This window comes from Eptesicus fuscus, chromosome 15, assembly GCF_027574615.1.
Source record: "Eptesicus fuscus isolate TK198812 chromosome 15, DD_ASM_mEF_20220401, whole genome shotgun sequence".
NCBI classification, from domain to species: Eukaryota; Metazoa; Chordata; class Mammalia; order Chiroptera; family Vespertilionidae; genus Eptesicus; species Eptesicus fuscus.
Window position 1 is genome coordinate 13,671,504 of NC_072487.1, and position 12,176 is coordinate 13,683,679.

Below are 12,176 nucleotides of genomic sequence, written 5' to 3' on the forward strand. Positions count from 1 at the left end.
GATAACAATTACAATCTATAATTAGAGAGAGTATAGATCTACCAAGTAAATCAAGATACATCAGTTTATGTTGAATGACTTGCACAGTGCCTGACAAGTAATTGGTGTACAAAAATAATATTTGTTAAATGTCATTGATGGGTCTTGTTCTTAAGTATATAACAATTGCAAGGAACCATGAATAGCTCAAAGGCTCCTTTGGAAAGTAAAACAGTAAATGCCTATCATAATGCTTGACCCCCAACATGTTATTAGCTACCCTTTTCCTTCGTTCATGGAAACAATTGTTCACTATACCAGACTTCCCTTTTCAAGCTGGAGATTAGTATGATAATTTGGTTGACATAGATCTCCAGCAAATGCCATGCATTTTCTATGATAAATAAATGGAATGTTTAATTTTTATTTGAAACACATTTAGAGTTTTGAATTTGCTAGCTGAAACCAGATGATAGTACCTTCACAGAAAAAAATGGAAGTCTTAAACTGATTTTATACATCTTGCTGTTATCAACTGGTTCAGTTAAATAGTAAAAGGTTTTGGGGGGAAATCCATTTTAAGTAGAATATTTCTCTTTTCAACAAGCTCTGAAGGCCTCATCTATATGCATCCTCTGTTTTTAAGCTTCATAGACCCTCAAAGGAGGAAATGGGAAGCTAATGTAGGAGTGAAGATGACAGTGATGGGATTGGTACCAAAGAATGTTTTCAGCCATAGGTAGATCATTCACACATAGAAAAAGTTGTGCATTTGTTTATGTTACATTTTCTGAGTGTCGAATAAACATCCTATTTAATGACAAATATAAAATCAATAAAAGATCCTGGATTCTCACAAGTAGGTAGAAGGAATGACAAATTCAGCCAGAGATGTGGTATCATAAGAAGAATGAATAAATGTTTTTACAACAATTTACATTTGTCTCCTCATTACACAAAAAAGCCCTAAAGAGTCACTGAATAGTTAAGACATTCTAATTTTTTCCCCACTACAAAAATAGCCACAAACCCAAACGCTTTAAAATAGAGCCAGATTTAGGGAGTGGCAAAAACTGGAACTAAAAAGAAATTGTGTGCACACTTGGTAGATAATTTTAATGGCCATATTAAGTTGAATCTTTGATTTTACACATATACTTTTTAGTGGGTCATCCATGGTAGGCAAGGGATTCTTTGTTTTTTTTGCAGGCATGATTTATTATTGGTAACTTGTTAGGTAAGATCGTCTCTGGCTTTAAAAGGTGTTTTAAATTTAAGCCACATACAAAATATTTCAAATTAATTTACTTGACATTTGGGCTTACAGGGATGATTTTAGAATTCTCAAAATTAACATGGCAAAAACAAAACATTGATTACCTGTTCTACCCCCAAGTGTGACTCCCCCCCATTCCCTATTTTAGTAAATTGCATCACCATCCATCTAGTTCCTTAAGCCAAAAGTCTATACAGTGTTTTGTTTCTCCTCTCGTCCCCTAAGCCAATCTGTCAGCAAATATTTTTTTAAAATATTTCATTATATTTATTGGGCTGAAATTCGGTTATAAAATGATATAAGTTTCAGGTGTACAATTCTATAATACATTTTTAATCTGGTTGAGTTGTGGTAGTTTGTATTTTTGGAAAATGTAGTCTATTCTATATTATCAAATTTATGAGTATAAATATATGAATATTATTTTCTTTTATAATATTAATGGCAGCAAGATCTGTAGTGTTATCTCCATTTTATTCCTGATGTTTGCTAGAGTTTTTCAATTTTATTGATTTTTTTGAAGAGCCAGCTGGTTGTTTCATTCATTTTCTCTGTTGCTTTTCTATTTAAATTTCATGTATTTCTGCTCTGATCTTTATTATCTACTTCTTTCTGATTATTTCAGGTTTATTTACTTTTCTTGACCATTGGTTTGAAAACTTTCCTCATTTTGAATGTGAGCTTTAGGACTACACATTTGTCCTTCAACACTACTTTACGTGGATCTCACATATTTTGATATATTGTATTTTTATTTTCACTCAGTTCAACGTATTTTTTTTTTATTTCTCAGAAGACTTCCTTTTTGAAAATGAATTATTCAGAATTTAGAAGTGTGCTATTTTGTTCCCAACTGTTTGGAGATATTCCTGTTAACTCTGTTATTGATTTCTTGTTTGATTCCACTGTGTTCAGAGAACACATGCTATGATTCTAGTTCTTTTAAAATTTTTGAGGTCTGTTTTATGACCCAGGAAAAGGTACATCTTGGTGAATGTTCTATAGGCAATTGAAAGAAAAATGTATATCCTGCCGTTATTGGGTAGAGTGTTCTATACATGTTAGAGTCTTTTGGTTGATTGCATTATTTAGATATTCTGTATATTCCTGCTCATTTTCTATGAAGTAGTTTTATCAGTTATTGAGAGAAGCATTGAAGTCCCCAATAAAATTGTGGATTTTGTATTTCTCCTTTGAGTCCTATTAGTTTTTCCTTTATATACTTGAAGGCTCTCCATTTGGGTCAGTATATTAAGAATTCTTATATCTGGCTAGTGGATTCATGCTTTTATCATAATGTAATGTTCCTTTTTATCTCTAATAATTTTAATTGTTCTGAAGTCTATTTTATCAGATATTAATATAGGCACTCCTACTTTTTTTTTTTGCAAGGTATACCTTTTTCGATCATTTTACTTAAAAACTTTCCATGTCATTGTATTTGAAGTGCATTTCTTGTAAATAGCATTCAGTTAGGTGATTCTTATCCACTCTGCTAATCTCTGTGTCTTGAATGACATATTTATCTATTTACATTAAAGATAATCTACATATATTAAAGGCTAATATGCAAAGTGTCCCCTTGGGAGTTTGACTGGGAGAACGGGAATTCGATTGCTCGCTATGATGTGCGCTGACCACCAGGGGCCAGTGCGGAACATGGTGGGTGACCAGCAACGGTGGAGCACTGAGGGAACAAGGGAAGGAGGAGGCAGGGAGGTAGGGAGGCAGGGAACCTAATCGGCCCTGATCGCCAGCCAGGCCTAGGGACCCTACTTGTGCACAAATTTCATGCACCAGGCCTCTAGTTACTGATTTTATAGCACTGACATCTGCCATGTTATCATTTGTTACTTCTTATTCTTTCCTCTGGTTCTGATTCTTTTTTCTATCCTTGCCTTCTTGTGGGTTACTTCAATTTTTTTAGATTTCATCTTGAATTATTCATAGTATTTTTCCATGTATCTTTTTATATAGTTCTTGTTATGATGACTCTGGCCATTAAAATATAAATACACTGCCCTAACTAGTTTGGTTCAGTGGATAGAGCATCAGCCTGCAGACTGAAAGGTCCCAGGTTCTATTCTGGACAAGGGCATGTACCTTGGTTGCAGGCACATCCCCAGTAGGGGGTGTGCAGGAGGCAGCTGATTGATGTTTCTCTCTCATCGATGTTTCTAACTCTCTATCCCTCTCCCTTCCTCTCTGTAAAGAATCAATTAAAATATATTTAAAACAATATATAAATACAAACACATACACATATATATGCATATATATTATAACAACCAATAGACTCTTTTTTTAAAAATCATCACCCCGAGGATATGTTTTTATTGATTTTTTAGAGATAGAGGAATGGAGAGAGAGAGAGAGAGAGAGAGAGAGAGAGAGAGAGAGAGAGAGAGAGAGAGAAATAGATCAATTGCCTCCTGAAAATGCCCCGACTGGGGAATGAACCCACAACCTTTCAGTGTACAGAAGGATACTCCGACCAACTGAACTGCAGGCCAGGACAACATCCCCCACTTTTAAATATCATTGACTGAGTGTCATATGTTATTAGAGTTTGTGTTTTAATCATCATATAATATTCAAGTTTTCCCATTTGTATCAGAAGTTATAATTGATTTGTTGAAGAATTTCTAGGAAAGCTGCTTTAAAATCCTATTTTCTTAGCCTGCTTTCAATATTCTTAATCTTGTTTTTACTTTTTAGAAGTTTAATTATGATGTGTTTTGGTATAGATTTTTTTAGCTTATCTTGTTTGGAATTTGATCCATTCTTAAATCTGTAGATTTGTGCCTTTTATCACATTTGGGAAGTTTTCTGTCATTAATTCTTTTACTACTCAATAAGTCCACCTTCTTTCTCTTCTCCTTCTGGGATTCTTATGATATGAATGTTGGACCTTTTGTTACTGTCATATATTTGTCTGAGGCTCTGTTCATTTATTTTTTCACTTTATTTAGATTATGTGACTTCTATTTCTGTTCTCTAGTTCATCCATCTATCTTCTTTCATCTTCACTCTACTGTTGAGTGTGTCCAGCAATTTTTTAATTTCTATTATTGTATATTTTAATTCTATAATAATAACTTGGTTCTTTTTTGTAACTATGTATTTTTTACTGATAATATTCAAGTTTCCCCATTGCATCAGAAGTTATAATTGATTTGTTGAAGCATTTCTAGGGAAGCTGCTTTAAAATCCTTGTCAGATAATTTTAAAAACCTGATCCATCTCCATGTTGGGTTCAGTTGATTTTTTTATTCAATTTGTGATTTTTTTGTTATTGTTGTTCATTGTGTGATAGGTGATAGTATATTGTATATTGGACATTTTTTTCTACTATCTTTGGAGACTTTGAGATATGCTTAAACATTTATTTAAGCTTTTTAAAAAATTATGTTTAGTTTTAGCAAGCATGTCTTGGCTTAGCCTGATGTGGTTCCTATACAAGTTAACTTTTTAGAGAATTTGCCTTATTATTCTTGTCTGCTTTAATGTTACTGGGGTTCCTGCTGGGATGGAGCCCATTGTTGCTACATGAGTGGATGGAAGAGGTTTTCCCAGGAAGGGCTGTGGGGTGTCTCACTGTGGTACTGGGGAGTCTCAGGGCTGCTAGAATATGTAGCGTCTGGGGCCATGTGCTTATTGTGGCTGGGTTTCTCTTGCTGGTTCTGCCTGCCAGCCTAAGTATCCTTTGAAAGAAGTAATGCATCTCAGACTCTCATTGTTTTAACATTAGCAGGGCGGCAGGTTCGTCTTCTTAACCATTGGTGTCAGGGAGCCTGATATCAGAGGAACTCCTTCCTGTTTTGTCCAGAGAACTAAGCTGCCTTCTGTTGCTAGGTTGGAACAAGGGAAATGCTGGGCCAGAGTCACCTTCTTCTGTTGGGTTTAGGGAGAGGGACTTAAGACACTCTGCTACTGTGCTGTTCTTTCAGTCTAGGAGTCAAAACCAATTTAGCTGCCCCCCTTCCCCACCCCCCACCCCCCACACACACTTTCCCTAGTCCTTCTTTGGTTGTCTCTTGCACTCATTGCAAGGATTATAGTTGTTTGAGGGAGAAAAGATAAATGGGTCTATACCATTTGTCTGGAATGTAATTTTTATCCTGTCTGTATTTTTATTTGCTAAATATGGCAACCCTAACTAGGCCACAAGTAATTTGGAGCACAAGTAGTCAACTGCAGTTTATGGTTTGCTTACTTTTTTTTTTGGTTTACTTATTCTTCACAATGAAAGCAGATTCAATGGACTTAAAAACAATCAATAGTGTAGGGCAGGGGCCCTCAAACTACGCCCCCCAGGCCAGATTTGCATTACAGTCTGTTTTGATACGGGCACTTGCGCTAAGAGTGGTTTTACATTTTTAACGTGTTTAAAGAAAAACAAAGAAGAATGTGAGACATATTTTATATGTGGCCAGCAAGGTCTAAACCATTTACTATCAAACCCCATACAGAAAAAACTTTCTGACCTTAGACTAAGGAAATGAAAAAGTAAAAAAACAAAACAAAACAACAACAAAAATTAAAGTTGAATACATAAAAGGAGAGTTTGATGCTTAGCTTCAAAACTGGTAAGTTTGATAACTTTGGGAAAATTACCCAAACTCCCTGTGCTACATTTTTCTCTTTATAAAATAAAGCTTTGAATAAAAGCATCCTTGAAATTTCTCTTGCATGGAATTTTTGATCAGCCGTTCATAAAACTAGTGTAGTTGGGTAGTTTTTCTAAGTGAGGATTATTTTAACCCCAGCTTTTTATTTTGAAACAATTGAGATTTATAGAAAATTTGAACAAATAGTACAGTGAATCTCCATATGCCCTTCTCAGATATTCACCAGTTGTTAATATTTTGCCACAGATGTTTTATCTGATTCTTTTTATATGCATATGCCTGCCTATATATTCATATATAAATTTTACTTTTTTCTGAAACATTTGAAAATATATTGCAGCAATAATAACACTTTGTGCCTAAATGTTTCAGTGTGTATCATCTAAGAAGAATTTGAAAGGAGCAGGCATTACTTGAAAACTTGGTAGTGTGGAAAACGACAGCAAGAATGTAAATACAAGGTCCTATAGAAATGACAGAGAATCACAATGGAATTAATGTAAAATAATTTCCAAGGAAACTTTCTAGAACTAAGAGTGGAATCTGAAGGTTGAAATTGACAAAATATTATACACAAAGGAAAATTGACTAAGTGTATTACAAAGTAAAGAAAATCTTGTCATTATCCTATTTCTTTATAGCACCATTGGAGCAAAACAACAGTAGAACAAGATCTTTTTCTAATCAAGGAAAAAAAGTTCAAGACAAGTATTTTAGATCTAGTCAAACCATTCATCTGGTATCAAAGCTATAAGGAAGAAACAACTTTAAGCATGCATGAATTTGGAGTTAGTTTACTAGTTATTTACTTCTTTATTTTACCAGTTCTTTGGGGAATTGGTTTTAAAATCCTTGAATGAGAGGGAAAACACTAACATCGATTGGCTATTTATTATGAGCTAGGTGTACCTAAAGGCTTTGAGTTAGGTCTAATTACCTTTATTTTTCCAGGAAGAAACTGATACTCAAAGAAATGGTTTGATCTATGTGACTCAGTAAGTGTGTCAAAGCCAGGATTCAAACCCTATTGACTTTTACTGTAAAACATTGATCTTTCTTTTACAGCATGCTCACTGTGGATTGTCCATACTCATTTCCTACTTTATAATGCAACTACAGTTTTCTGGTGTTGTTTTTGATGAACTGAGGGATATGATTCTCCTTACTACTTTACTTAAACTTCTTCTCTAACTGATAAAACCATTCATAATCCTCCTGAGCTGACACATAGTCCTACTCTTTTTGCAGCAGCTTAAGCTCAGAACACTGTAAAGAGCAGAGTGACTTTATTTAAAACCTTGAAAACAATCAGTTTGAAAATATGGTGGTTTTACATGCTCACATTTCCTCCTTCAGAATGAATCACATCTGATAATAAAGACACACACTGAAAATCCTAAAACTTAGCTTTGAATCATTCCTTGTCTGTTTTGAATACATGTAAAATAAGCAACACTTTCAATGAAAGTACTATCCCCATTAGGAAATTAACAGAACATGTTAGATTACAAATTTTAATAAACTGGTATTAGCATGATCACTTTCAAGCAGAGGACATGAGCATTTGGTGCCATTTCTGAGTCTCTCTATAGTGTCTTATCAGCTTCTGTGACAAACCACTCTTGAGTATCAACTGTCCATGCTAGTTAGTTTATAGCCACCAATCAACCATGTGTCTATGCAGAAGACAACAGAGCTATTCAAAAACGGTCCCTCTTTCTCTTCAAAGCTCAATACAAGAAATTTGATGTAGATGCTAGTGCAAGGAAACCATAATGGTGTCTGGAAGACAAGATAAATGTTTTACCTCATTAAGCCCCACACATTGTTTGAAAGTTAGTATAGGTATTTGGGTCTAAATTCAGAGTTTCTAAAACAGAGCCTTGCCTTATTTGATTAAATAAATGGGTGGGGGAAATTCCTGAGAAGTGGAATTGGAATGCAGCAGCCTTTGTACAGTGACCTAGCATGGTCAATACTATATACTTTTAGCCGAATTGCCATTTCATTACCAGAACAAGTTTTTTTTAGCAGGTTATAACTAGGACATTTTAATTCTCACCATCCTGAAACTTGACAGAAGTTGTCAGACCAAAGGTACTTTGAAGAATACAGAAAACCTACTTGGGCTCATTGACTATCTTAAAATACAATAGTTGCTAGGTCTTTCACCAGATCTCTCCCTGCTCCTAAAAAAAGGACAGGATTTTAGATGATTTGGATAATTCTTTTATTCTTTTAATCTTAATTATACTATTTATTGTATCAACTTCTCCTTTGATTTGGACAAAACATCAAACTCACCTTATTAAGACAAAAGAATTTAAAGGGGATATGATGTAAGAACAAAGGGAGATAGTGTAGGTCAGGCGCCCAGAACAGGGTCTAGCAAATTGCAGGTACTCCACTCATAGGAGGTTTTCATCTTTGCCTCTGAAATATGGATTACCATTGCTTAGGGTTATTAAAGAAAAGTAAAAGGCAATACAGCAAAGCAATATTTCAAAGGAATCCAAATTAATGTGAAGTATAGTGCCTGGTAAAGTTACTGTCACATTTTAGTTAAACTAGAAAAACAACAGAAGCAATTTGAGGAGGAGAAGCAAATTCTGATAAACTGAACACTAGCTTTCAGCCATTCCTTTAATTAAATTTCTAGATTTATTAATAAATAATAAAATCATTAAAATTGCTCAGTATGATTTGCTTCCTGTGAAATAACTACCACAAGTCCTTTGCCCATTTATTTAATTGGGTTGTTTGCTTTTTTTGGTGTTGAGCGGTATGAGTTCTTTATGAATTTTGGATATTAACTCCTTATCAGATGTATCATTGGTGAATATGTTCTCCCATCCAATGGATCGTCTCTTAATTTTGTTGATAGTTTTGTTTGCTGTGAACAATCTTTTTGGTTTGATGTAGTCCCATTTACTTATTTTTTCTTTTGTTTTCCTTTCCTGAGGAGATATACCAGAAAAAAAATATTACTAAGAGAGATGTTCAAGATTTTATTAGCTATGTTTTCTTCTAGGATTTTTATGGCTTTGAGCCTTACACTTAAGTCTTTAATCCATTTTGAGTTTATTTTTGTGTATTGTGTAAGATGGTCTCTCTCTTTTTTTTTTTTGTATTTGCCCAATTTTCCCTACACCATTTATTAAATAAACTGTCTTTACTCCATTGTGTATTCTTGCCTCCTTTGTCAAATATTAATTGTAGGTTTATTTCTGTGCTCTCTATTCTGTTCCATTGATCTACAGGTCTCTGTTTATGCCAGTACCATGCTGTTTTGATTACTATGGCCTTGTAGTATAGTTTGGTATCATGTAGTATAGTTTGTTCTTCTTTTTCAAGATTGCTGTGGCTATTCAGGGTCTTTTGTGATTCCATATACATTTTTGTATTATTTCACCAAAGAGGACATACAGATGGCCAATAGACATATGAAAAGATACTTAACATCACTAATCATCAGAGAAATGAAACTTAAAAACACAATGAGATAGCACCTCACACCTGTCAGAATGGTTATCATCAATAAATCAACAAACAACAAGTATTGTCAAGGATGTGGAGAAAAGGAAAACCTTTTGTACTGTTGGTGGGAATGCAGACTGGTACAGCCACTGTGGAAAGCAGTATAGAGTTACCTCAAAAAATTAAAAATGGAACTGCCTATGACTCAGCTATTTCACATCTGGGTATATATCCAAAGAAACCCAAAAGACTAATTTAAAAGAATATATGCACTCTTATGTTCATTGCAGCATTATATACAACAGCCAAGCTATGGAGGCAACTCGAGTGCCCATCCATAGACAAGTGGATAAAAAAGTGGTGGTGCATATATACAATGGAATATTATTTGGCTATAAAAAAGAAATCTTACTATATGTGACAGCATGGATGGACCTAGAGGGTATTATACTAAGTGAAATAAGTCAGTAAGAGAAAGACAAGTAGCATGTGATTTCACTTGTATGTGGAATCTAAATAATATAAACAACCAATACAGAAACAGACTGATGGTTGCCAAAAGAGAGGGGAGTGGGTGGACTGGGTTAAAAGGTGAAGCAATTTAGAAGTACACATTGATAGTTACAAAATAGTCACAGAGATGTAAGGTACAACATAGGGAATATAGTCAATGACTAGTCAATGATATTGTGATAACTATGTATGGTGTCAGGTGGGTACTGGAGATATCCAGTTGGGCGGGGGGAGGCACTTTGTAAAGTATATGATTGTCTATCCACTATACTGTATTCCTGAGACTAACACAAAATAATATTGAGTGTAAACTGTAACTAAAAATATTAAAATATTTTTTAAAAAGTGACTAGCAAAAAGAAGTAATTGCATATAAAAACAAGTGCAATAAGAAACCCATAATCTCCTAATATGTAAATTTCTAGACTGTTTCAGAGAGATTGGGTTAACTCTCTCACCTCATTATGGTATAGCTCTACTTGATACAGTGGCAAAATGATAGATAGCATTTTGCCCAAAGATGGCAGTGTATGCAGCTTGCAGAGGTGCCCATCTATAAACAATAAATATCAGAGGCTCTGGGAGAGCCTGGTCCAGTGTTCCTTAATTCACAGGGTGATGATAACCCATTTTTATTTTCTTACTTGATATGAAAAGGATGATACAGTATTTTCTTGGGGTCTCTTACCAGGAAGGAATGTAAAAACAAGATAACCTTTCTAGGATTGACTGCTAATGCTTAAATTCTGCCCCAGAAGGGGCAAACAGAAAATTTAACCATTTTTTTCTTTTCTTGGAAAATCAACAAGTTTAATAATCTGCAATGAGTTTCCCCATTAACAATGCAGAATTAACCATAATTGTCATTATTCTCAGACCCTAAAGAGAGCCTAGCATAGCTCATTTGCTATGACTTTGCCTATCATTTCACAAAATAAAGTGGAAATTTGAGACAAGTCATGTACTATAAACTCACGGGTGCCTCTTCTTGCCTCAGTTTATTTGACTATTTTAAGCCAAGAGATTAATACTAAATCTTCCCTTTTATTAAATATATTTTATTGATTTTTTTACAGAGAGAAAGGGAGAGGGAGAGTTAGAAACATCGATGAGAAAGAAACATCTATCAGCTGTCTCCTGCACACCCCCTACTGGGGAAGTGCCCACAACCAAGGTACATGTCCTTGGCTGGGGGATGAATGAGAATACAACACAGGAAGTCTTAATTCTGTGTAGTTAAGAGGATATTAAAATAATCCCCTAAAGAAATGAGAATAAATAGATTGGTGAATTTGATGTTTTGACTATATGCTACCAAGCAAGTGGTGTGATTGATGATTTAGGTGCAAGTAAAGTAGTGGCATTGGTAGCCTCTAGTCATAGCCATAGGTGAATGGTGTAAATTGTGTGGAGATCAGAAAAGTAAACTAGAAAACCGGTCAAGGCTTTTATGCATCAGATAAACTGTATCGCAACCATGAAGGGAGGATAAAGTAGGTAGATATCAAAATAAGTAGATTATGGTTGAGCAAGGGTAGAGAAAAAAGGAGTCTCATAAATGGACTTGATTTGAAAGCGTATTCATATCCTCCTAAAACCACTGTTATATCTTTGTATTTTAAAGAAAATAGCAGACTATCTTTGTTACATCACCAGCTTTATGCAAAGATTACTTCTATGCAACATCATATGAAATTTTTAAGAGACAGAGTTTCATATGTTAAGCAATATGAAATTATAGCGATGACACCATTTTATCATCAAGTAGTTAGAAATGTAGATAAACTGTAAGAAGTTTCCAAAAGAGGCCCGAAGAGACGTGTAGATACCTAGTCACTCATTCTGAAGCTAGTCTCCTTTTCAGCTGTGTGCCAACCCTGTAGTTCATTTCAGAATGTGAATTTTCAAATTTCCCCGGCCTGCTGTTTATTTTTCTTTGTTTGGTCTGTGAATATTTTAGTGAGGATTCACTGGAAGAGTAATCCCGCTCCTTGCCGTTGTTTTACAGTGTCGGAGAAAATGACTAGAGGGGTTTTCATATTGTCTTGTTCATCTGAGCGAATCAGACAAAAGATTAAAAACAATACCTAGAGCGCAGCTCTCCACTTGGGTTTCTGTCTGTTGAATTTTAACTCCATGGTAAGAGTCCTGTTCAAACAGAAGGTAAATAAATAAAAAATTTCCTAAATTCCACTCTTCAGCAGACTGTCACTGGGGAGGCATTCTATTTAAGCCAGCATAGTCAGTGCGTTACACGATTGCACGAGACTCCAGCCTTCCCTGATCGCTCTCCGAGACTA